This window comes from Misgurnus anguillicaudatus, chromosome 5 (assembly GCF_027580225.2).
Source record: "Misgurnus anguillicaudatus chromosome 5, ASM2758022v2, whole genome shotgun sequence".
In the NCBI taxonomy this organism is placed as follows: domain Eukaryota; kingdom Metazoa; phylum Chordata; class Actinopteri; order Cypriniformes; family Cobitidae; genus Misgurnus; species Misgurnus anguillicaudatus.
In genome coordinates, this window is record NC_073341.2 from 3,876,663 (window position 1) to 3,886,687 (window position 10,025).

Genomic DNA, 10,025 nt, shown 5'->3' on the forward strand with positions numbered 1-10,025 from the left:
CTAGACTACAGAGGATGAGTTGAAGCTGGGCCAGCAAAACCTGGTCCTGTGTATTGCTGCCTATGCTAAGACTGTTGGCTGGCTGGTACAGTCAGAGTCAAACCCACAAATACATGAAAACTATCAGATCTAAAGAAGATTTGTTTGCTTCTATCAAAACCCAAAGACACTGTTGGCATCTGATGTATTTTTTGCTAATTGTATGTCTTGGTCTCTTTCTTAAATTGAAAATTACATGGATACATTTTGCTTGAAAGCACTAAATGCTATGTCCAGTACTCTATGTTAAATTTGATCTCAAATGTCCAACAGAAACCTTAAGCCCACATCAACTATGAAGACTGCTTTAGGAGACTTAGGTACAGTAAAAAATGAACAACCTACTGGATTTGGGAAGGGAAAATAGAATTGCAGGCTATAAGATGCCCACAAACTCTATCAGAGCTAAAGCAGTGACTACTGGTCAATGGATAATACCCCCTAAACCTTGTGGAATTTGAACCTGGGTCTCCCATATGGGAGAATCAGTGCTCCAACCACTAGACTACAGAGGATGATTTGAAGCTGGGCCAGCAAAACCTGGTCCTGTGTATTGCTGCCTATGCTAAGACTGTTGGCTGGCTGGTACAGTCAGAGTCAAACCCACAAATACATGAAAACTATCAGATCTAAAGAAGATTTGTTTGCTTCTTTCAAACCCCAAAGACACTGTTGGCATCTGATGTATTTTTGCTAATTGTATGTCTTGGTCTCTTTCTTAAATTGAAACTTACATGGATATATTTTGCCTGAAAGCACTAAATGCTATGTCCAGTACTCTATGTTAAGTTTGATCTCAAATGTCCAGCAGAAACCTTAAGCCCACATCAACTATGAAGACTGCTTCAGGAGACTTGGGTACAGTAATAAAATGAAGAACCTACTGGCTTTGGGAAGGGAAAATAGAATTGCAGGCTATAAGATGCCCACAAACTCTATCAGAGCTAAAGAAGTGACTACTGGTCAACAGAGATTTCCACTTAAACCTTGTGGAATTTGATCCTGGGTCTCCCATATGGGAGAATCAGTGCTCCAACCACTAGACTACAGAGGATGAGTTGAAGCTGGGCCAGCAAAACCTGGTCCTGTGTATTGCTGCCTATGCTAAGACTGTTGGCTGGCTGGTACAGTCAGAGTCAAACCCATAAATACATGAAAACTATCAGATCTAAAGAAGATTTGTTTGCTTCTATCAAAACCCAAAGACACTGTTGGCATCTGATGTATTTTTTGCTAATTGTATGTCTTGGTCTCTTTCTTAAATTGAAACTTACAAGGATATATTTTGCTTGAAAGCACTAAATGTTATGTCCAGTACTCTATGTTAAATTTGATCTCAAATGTCCAGCAGAAACCTTAAGCCCACATCAACTATGAAGACTGCTTTAGGAGACTTAGGAACAGTAATAAAATGAACAACCTACTGGCTTTGGGAAGGGAAAAACGAATTGCAGGCTGTAAGATGCCTATAAACTCTATCAGAGCTAAAGCAGTGACTACTGGTCAATGGATAATACCCCTTAAACCTTGTGGGATTTGAACCTGGGTCTCCCATATGGGAGAATCAATGCTCTAACCACTAGACTACAGAGGATGAGTTGAAGCTGGGCCAGCAAAACCTGGTCCTGTGTATTGCTGCCTATGCTAAGACTGTTGGCTGGCTGGTACAGTCAGAGTCAAACCCACAAATACATGAAAACTATCAGAAGATTTGTTTGCTTCATTCAAAACCCAAAGACACTGTTGGCATCTGATGTATTTTTTGTTAATTGTATGTCCAGGACTCTTTCTTAAATTGAAACTTACATGGATACATTTTGCTTGAAAGCACTGAATGTTATGTCCAGTACTCTATGTTAAATTTGATCTCAAATGTCCAACAGAAACATTAAGCCCACATCAACTATGAAGACTGCTTTAGGAGACTTAGGAACAGTAATAAATTTAACAACCTACTGGCTTTGGGAAGGGAAAAACCAATTGCAGGCTGTAAGATGCCCATAAACTCTATCAGAGCTAAAGAAATAACTACTGGTCAACGGAGAATTCAACTTAAACCTTGTGGGATTTGAAACTGGGTCTCCCATATGGGAGAATCAGTGCTCTAATCACTAGACTACAGAGGATGAGTTGAAGCTGGGCCAGCAAAACCTGGTCCTGTGTATTGTTGCCTATGCTAAGACTGTTGGCTGGCTGGTACAGTCAGAGTCAAACCCACAAATACATGAAAACTATCAGATCTAAAGAAGATTTGTTTGCTTCTATCAAAACCCAAAGACACTGTTTGCATTTGCTGTATTTTTTGCTAATTGTATGTCTAGGACCCTTTCTTCAAGTGTAACTCACATGAACATTTGGCTTGAAAGTACTAAATGTTATGTCCAGTACTCTATGTTAAATTTGATCTCAAATGTCCAGCAGAAACCTTAAGCCCACATCAACTATGAAGACTGATTTAGGAGACTTAGGAACAGTAATAAAATGAACAACCTACTGGCTTTGGGAAGGGAAAAACGAATTGCAGGCTGTAAGATGCCTATAAACTCTATCAGAGCTAAAGAATTGACTACTGGTCAACGGAGAATAGCCCTTAAACCTTGTGGGATTCGAACCTGGGTCTCCCATATGGGAGAATCAGTGCTCTAACCACTAGACTACAGAGGATGAGTTGAAGCTGGGCCAGCAAAACCTGGTCCTGTGTATTGCTGCCTATGCTAAGACTGTTGGCTGGCTGGTACAGTCAGAGTCAAACCCACAAATACATGAAAACTATCAGAAGATTTGTTTGCTTCATTCAAAACCCAAAGACACTGTTGGCATCTGATGTATTTTTTGTTAATTGTATGTCCAGGACTCTTTCTTAAATTGAAACTTACATGGATACATTTTGCTTGAAAGCACTGAATGTTATGTCCAGTACTCTATGTTAAATTTGATCTCAAATGTCCAACAGAAACATTAAGCCCACATCAACTATGAAGACTGCTTTAGGAGACTTAGGAACAGTAATAAATTTAACAACCTACTGGCTTTGGGAAGGGAAAAACCAATTGCAGGCTGTAAGATGCCCATAAACTCTATCAGAGCTAAAGAAATAACTACTGGTCAACGGAGAATTCAACTTAAACCTTGTGGGATTTGAAACTGGGTCTCCCATATGGGAGAATCAGTGCTCTAATCACTAGACTACAGAGGATGAGTTGAAGCTGGGCCAGCAAAACCTGGTCCTGTGTATTGTTGCCTATGCTAAGACTGTTGGCTGGCTGGTACAGTCAGAGTCAAACCCACAAATACATGAAAACTATCAGATCTAAAGAAGATTTGTTTGCTTCTATCAAAACCCAAAGACACTGTTGGCATCTGATGTATTTTTTGCTAATTGTATGTCTTGGTCTCTTTCTTAAATTGAAAATTACATGGATACATTTTGCTTGAAAGCACTAAATGCTATGTCCAGTACTCTATGTTAAATTTGATCTCAAATGTCCAACAGAAACCTTAAGCCCACATCAACTATGAAGACTGCTTTAGGAGACTTAGGTACAGTAAAAAATGAACAACCTACTGGATTTGGGAAGGGAAAATAGAATTGCAGGCTATAAGATGCCCACAAACTCTATCAGAGCTAAAGCAGTGACTACTGGTCAATGGATAATACCCCCTAAACCTTGTGGAATTTGAACCTGGGTCTCCCATATGGGAGAATCAGTGCTCCAACCACTAGCCTCATTGCGTTCCGACGGCCCGTCCACGGGCTATTGGGGGTTTAAGAGGTATACCAAAACTCAACGAAAAACAAAGTTAAACATATTATATATCTCTGGAAAGCTGAGATTCCTGTGATTCGAATGATGTAAACCATTTTAGGATACAATCAACACAGCGGGTACAATCTGTGGCTTTGTCAGACCACCTCCAGCCAAATAAACAAACACAAACTGGAATAAACTCACCCTTGAAGCCTTCTGTTAGTTCACTGATCCACTACATTCCAACAAAAACGGTTTGGTTACACTGCCAAGGGTCCATACAATCCAATTCAGCGAAGTATGTAGTCCAAAACACATTTATATATCAATATGCATCCACGGAATGTAGTAATAGCGCTGTCAGCTAATTTGATATGCTATCACAACTTCGACACATTATACGGTCTACCTCCATTTCATTCGTAAACATGAACTAAAATACGATTCTAAAATGGCCGCGGACCCCTGACCTTTTGATTGACGGGTCATTTGAGCCAATCGGTCAATGATAAGGGTGTCGGAAAGGTGTGAATAGCCAATGAGCCCCTATGTGAAGAATGGTACCTCCCTCTCTTTGATTGACAGTAAATCGATCCAGTTGCAATGGATGATGGAAATGACTGTCTGGTCTGATAGCCAATGAGTTTCTGTAAAGAATAATATGCAACTTCAGTGGGAAGATTCATCTGGTCACACTTGAGACTCCTGCGCAAACTCACCATACGGATTCATGCGCCCGTGCGTAAAGGCAGCGTTGAGCGACTTTACGAGTGAAAGAACGTAATAGTGGAAAAATGGCAAAGGGAACTGCAAAAACACACTTCTTACTTCAAGAAGTTATCGATCAGTGTACTCGTCGTGATAGTGATGAGTCGGATGACGCTATTTCTGGTGAAGACAGCGACGTTTCATCCATTGCCTCTAGCCTGTAGCAGAGGAGATGTTTTTGGAAGGCGGAGACGTAACTCTCGACAAGTAAGTGAGTTTTATTATATTATGTTTGTTATTGTGAGCTCAAGCACAGGTGTGTGTGTGTGTGTATCTATATATATGTGTATGTGTGTGTGTTTGTTTGTGCGCTCGTGCTTGGATGATGGAGACGTAACTCTCGACAAGTAAGTGTTTTATTATGATGTTATGGTTGTTTTTGTGAGCTCAAAAACGGGTGTCTGTGCGCTCGTTTGTTTGTGTGCTCGTGCTTGGATGGTGGAGATGTAACTCTCGACAAGTGTTTTATTATATTATGTTTGTTTCTGTGAGCTCAAGCACAGGTGTGTGTGTGTGTGTGTTTGTTTGTTTGTTTGTTTGCGCTCGCGTTTGTATGGTGGAGACGTAACTCTCCACAAGTAAGTGGTTATTATATTATGTTTGTTTTTGTGGGCTCAGGTGTGTGTGTGCTCGTGTAAGAATGTTTATGTGGGGTCAAGCACAGGTGTGTCTGTGTGTGTGTGTGTTTGTTTGTGTTCTCATGAATGGAATAATCCTGGTTGCGTGTGTGCATGTGTTTCTGTTTATATGCGTGTGGATACAGAAACAATGTGTAAATGTTTTGCAAATTACTTATTTCTTTATTTTTTTATATCACAGACCATCCTCTGAAAGTGAATCTGATGAAGTCTGGAAGCCAAAAAAACATACTGAGGGACAGAATGACAGCACCTCATCAGGAGAGGAGCCCCATCCTCCACCTTCCCAGAGAGGTTCTGCCAGCAAAACACCAAGAGGCAGAGCACGGGGGAGGGGGAGTTGGTGGTTGAAGGACATCTCTATTCCACCAGCAGTGAAGTAGTACAACCGGTATGTATTATATAATCAACAATCTTTTATGCTATTTGAAATGAAATAAAATGTCTCAATGTTGTTTTCTTATGTCCAAACAGGTGCATGGGTGGAGTCGACCTATCTGATGCCCTGATCAGTTATTATAAAGTCATCCACAAGACCCAGAAGTGGTATAAGACTTTTTTTATCACTTCATGGACATTGCCGTTGTGAATGCCTTCCTTCTCTACAAGGACATCACAAAAGGAAAAGGACAGGTACCCATGCACCAGAAGGCCTTTAGGGAGCCATTAGTGGAGGAGCTGGCAGCAGCAGCTGGCACACCAGCTCCATCAATACTCCAAGCACTGCACATCACAAACCTGTGCATATCAGTGGACACAGCACTGCAGGTCGTCTGAAGTGCAGACACTGCCATGCAAAGACATTAGTAAAGTGCTCCTCTTGTGATGTGCCTTTGTGCTTTTTTTTGGCATGTTGCTAAAAACCTTTGATAGGTGTTAGGTGTGATATACATGTATATATTTTTTTGTAGATGTGCCCCCCTATTTTCTTTGAATTTGTAAATAGTTTGAGATAGATATAGTGTGTGAGTTCTAATATTAAATTGTTTTAATACATAGCAGTTGTTTTGTCTCTTTATTTGTAGAACGTTTGGTTTCAAGAATTGAAAAAAAAAACACTATAATGTGTTTATACTTCAGTTACTATGTATCAGCAATTACTGAGAGTGAATTTGGATAGGTTATATAGTAGCTCTAAGTGTAACCTTTCATTAGAGCCCAAAATTATGACTGTAGAGTAAAGCATTCAAGAATAGCAGCATGTTATGTGTCTCTTGTTACAAAGGGTCATTTGGAGTCTCCAAGTGGCTTTTTTGGGGGAGCGCCTAGACATAAACTTAGATAAACATGTGTAAAACACTCATTATCCAAGGTATTGTTATCAAATTTGAAACTTGGTTTGATAAGGCTTCATGCTGTGATCCCATTGTGTTTTCCAGCTAATACCTTCCAGCTGTAGGTATCTGCAGGCATCTTTTTACAAAAAAAAATTTAGGCGGAAAATTTTCCCTACTTTTTTAGTGTGTTCAAAGTTCTATTACTCAATACCAGTAAGACATACAGTGATTCTGACAGTTCAGGAACAAACCTCAAAGTGTCCCCTTTCATAAGAGACCAAAACCATGCATATACTCCAAATGGTTCAAGAACAGTATGCAATTTAATTTGGGTAGGCCTTTTTTAGGCGTTTTTGGCAAAATTTGCAGGAACGCTAAGAGGCTAGACTACAGAGGATGATTTGAAGCTGGGCCAGCAAAACCTGGTCCTGTGTATTGCTGCCTATGCTAAGACTGTTGGCTGGCTGGTACAGTCAGAGTCAAACCCACAAATACATGAAAACTATCAGATCTAAAGAAGATTTGTTTGCTTCTTTCAAACCCCAAAGACACTGTTGGCATCTGATGTATTTTTGCTAATTGTATGTCTTGGTCTCTTTCTTAAATTGAAACTTACATGGATATATTTTGCCTGAAAGCACTAAATGCTATGTCCAGTACTCTATGTTAAGTTTGATCTCAAATGTCCAGCAGAAACCTTAAGCCCACATCAACTATGAAGACTGCTTCAGGAGACTTGGGTACAGTAATAAAATGAAGAACCTACTGGCTTTGGGAAGGGAAAATAGAATTGCAGGCTATAAGATGCCCACAAACTCTATCAGAGCTAAAGAAGTGACTACTGGTCAACAGAGATTTCCACTTAAACCTTGTGGAATTTGATCCTGGGTCTCCCATATGGGAGAATCAGTGCTCCAACCACTAGACTACAGAGGATGAGTTGAAGCTGGGCCAGCAAAACCTGGTCCTGTGTATTGCTGCCTATGCTAAGACTGTTGGCTGGCTGGTACAGTCAGAGTCAAACGCATAAATACATGAAAACTATCAGATCTAAAGAAGATTTGTTTGCTTCTATCAAAACCCAAAGACACTGTTGGCATCTGATGTATTTTTTGCTAATTGTATGTCTTGGTCTCTTTCTTAAATTGAAACTTACATGGATATATTTTGCTTGAAAGCACTAAATGTTATGTCCAGTACTCTATGTTAAATTTGATCTCAAATGTCCAGCAGAAACCTTAAGCCCACATCAACTATGAAAACTGCTTTAGGAGACTTAGGAACAGTAATAAAATGAACAACCTACTGGCTTTGGGAAGGGAAAAACGAATTGCAGGCTGTAAGATGCCTATAAACTCTATCAGAGCTAAAGCAGTGACTACTGGTCAATGGATAATACCCCTTAAACCTTGTGGGATTTGAACCTGGGTCTCCCATATGGGAGAATCAATGCTCTAACCACTAGACTACAGAGGATGAGTTGAAGCTGGGCCAGCAAAACCTGGTCCTGTGTATTGCTGCCTATGCTAAGACTGTTGGCTGGCTGGTACAGTCAGAGTCAAACCCACAAATACATGAAAACTATCAGAAGATTTGTTTGCTTCATTCAAAACCCAAAGACACTGTTGGCATCTGATGTATTTTTTGTTAATTGTATGTCCAGGACTCTTTCTTAAATTGAAACTTACATGGATACATTTTGCTTGAAAGCACTGAATGTTATGTCCAGTACTCTATGTTAAATTTGATCTCAAATGTCCAACAGAAACATTAAGCCCACATCAACTATGAAGACTGCTTTAGGAGACTTAGGAACAGTAATAAATTTAACAACCTACTGGCTTTGGGAAGGGAAAAACCAATTGCAGGCTGTAAGATGCCCATAAACTCTATCAGAGCTAAAGAAATAACTACTGGTCAACGGAGAATTCAACTTAAACCTTGTGGGATTTGAAACTGGGTCTCCCATATGGGAGAATCAGTGCTCTAATCACTAGACTACAGAGGATGAGTTGAAGCTGGGCCAGCAAAACCTGGTCCTGTGTATTGTTGCCTATGCTAAGACTGTTGGCTGGCTGGTACAGTCAGAGTCAAACCCACAAATACATGAAAACTATCAGATCTAAAGAAGATTTGTTTGCTTCTATCAAAACCCAAAGACACTGTTTGCATTTGCTGTATTTTTTGCTAATTGTATGTCTAGGACCCTTTCTTCAAGTGTAACTCACATGAACATTTGGCTTGAAAGTACTAAATGTTATGTCCAGTACTCTATGTTAAATTTGATCTCAAATGTCCAGCAGAAACCTTAAGCCCACATCAACTATGAAGACTGATTTAGGAGACTTAGGAACAGTAATAAAATGAACAACCTACTGGCTTTGGGAAGGGAAAAACGAATTGCAGGCTGTAAGATGCCTATAAACTCTATCAGAGCTAAAGAATTGACTACTGGTCAATGGAGAATACCCTTTAAACCTTGTGGGATTCGAACCTGGGTCTCCCATATGGGAGAATCAGTGCTCTAACCACTAGACTACAGAGGATGAGTTGAAGCTGGGCCAGCAAAACCTGGTCCTGTGTATTGCTGCCTATGCTAAGACTGTTGGCTGGCTGGTACAGTCAGAGTCAAACCCAAAAAAACATGAAAACTATCAGATCTAAAGTAGATTTGTTTGCTTCTATCAAAACCCAAAGACACTGTTGGCATCTGATGTATTTTTGCTAATTGTATGTCTTGGTCTCTTTCTTAAATTGAAACTTACATGGATATATTTTGCCTGAAAGCACTAAATGTTATGTCCAGTACTCTATGTTAAATTTGATCTCAAATGTCCAGCAGAAACCTTAAGCCCACATCAACTATGAAGACTGCTTTAGGAGACTTAGGAACAGTAATACAATGAACAACCTACTGGCTTTGGGAAGGGAAAAACGAATTGCAGGCTATAAGATGCCTATAAACTCTATCAGAGCTAAAGCAGTGACTACTGGTCAAAGGATAATACGCCTTAAACCTTGTGGGATTTGAACCTGGGTCTCCCATATGGGAGAATCAATGCTCTAACCACTAGACTACAGAGGATGAGTTGAAGCTGGGCCAGCAAAACCTGGTCCTGTGTATTGCTGCCTATGCTAAGACTGTTGGCTGGCTGGTACAGTCAGAGTCAAACCCACAAATACATGAAAACTATCAGATCTAAAGAAGATTTGTTTGCTTCTATCAAAACCCAAAGACACTGTTGGCATCTGATGTATTTTTTGCTAATTGTATGTCTTGGTCTCTTTCTTAAATTGAAAATTACATGGATACATTTTGCTTGAAAGCACTAAATGCTATGTCCAGTACTCTATGTTAAATTTGATCTCAAATGTCCAACAGAAACCTTAAGCCCACATCAACTATGAAGACTGCTTTAGGAGACTTAGGTACAGTAAAAAATGAACAACCTACTGGATTTGGGAAGGGAAAATAGAATTGCAGGCTATAAGATGCCCACAAACTCTATCAGAGCTAAAGCAGTGACTACTGGTCAATGGATAATACCCCCTAA

General features: G+C 40.0%; 1 long non-coding RNA gene across 1 annotated transcript; it reads left to right on the top strand.

Annotated features, from left to right (window-relative positions):
- Nucleotides 1-3,766: 3,766 nt before the first annotated feature.
- On the top strand, nt 3,767-6,192 carry LOC129448967 (uncharacterized). The gene is made up of 3 exons (XR_012369490.1): nt 3,767-4,763; nt 5,376-5,585; nt 5,669-6,192. It is a non-coding gene; the product is annotated as an uncharacterized lncRNA (long non-coding RNA).
- Nucleotides 6,193-10,025: the final 3,833 nt, after the last annotated feature.